Raw genomic sequence first — 1,120 nt, forward strand, 5'->3', positions numbered from 1 at the left:
ATTTGGTAAATGGATTTTAATTTTTTCGTAAATAATTAAACAAAACACATTAATAGTATAAATAAATAAATTTATTTAATTAATATAAAATAAAATATAATTATAAAATAAAATATAAATACACCAAAAGTGAATTCGAAATTTATAATCTTATTTTCTTAAAATTATTCGAATATATTTGAAATTAATCGACTTAAATGTAATATTATATATTTTCGTAAAATTTGCAAATCAAATCAATCTGTTAATATTTTCAACTCTAATAATAATTTTCAATGTTTATTTAAAACATAATCTAGCTATTATATATAAATAAATAAATAAATATCATCCATGTATATTGATATTAAACTATTTCATATAATGTATGATAATAGCATTAAAAAAAAAAAATAGAATATTTGCAAATATTTTATTTCATATTCCACGCAATTTTTGCATTTTGGGTCTAAGATATGACATATGGCTTAGCTTTTGGAGGACAAAAATTCTTCCAACAAAAAGAGTATTAATTCAAATTACTTGAAATTAAGGAATACATTTGAAAATATATGTACACTATTGTTTGAAAATAATGACAATAGAAAAACATTATTTATGTGATATAATAGTATGCATAATTGGTATGTGAAGCATTATGCTCATTGAAATCATTCAGGAATTTGATTGTACTTAATGTCTTTCATAATATGTATATAGACCTCGAACAATCATCTCAAATTCGAGTAATAATTCGATGATATGTCTGATGTAATTCATAAACACATTTAACGACCATACTGTAATTCAAATTTGATTTGAATTGAACTGTTTGGACTTTCTAACCAATGTAACTTATGAAATTTTTTCCCGAATCGTTCGAAAGAACAACATATATAGAGGTACTTAATATATAATTTATACGCAATTTTTTGATTTTTTTGTAAAAAATATCTATTGGAATTCGTTCAAAACCAAACCAAATTCTGTAAAAAACTGTAACAGAAAATTTTCATGATTTTTGTTGATGATAAAAATGTCATGATTTTTCTTTTAAAAAAGAAGATTTCATGATTTTTTTTTCATCAGAATCCCAAAAAAAGTTAATGTTAAAATTAAAATAAGCTAGGTAGTCAAACCC

Source organism: Primulina huaijiensis, chromosome 17 (assembly GCF_012295235.1).
Source record: "Primulina huaijiensis isolate GDHJ02 chromosome 17, ASM1229523v2, whole genome shotgun sequence".
Lineage (NCBI taxonomy): Eukaryota > Viridiplantae > Streptophyta > Magnoliopsida > Lamiales > Gesneriaceae > Primulina > Primulina huaijiensis.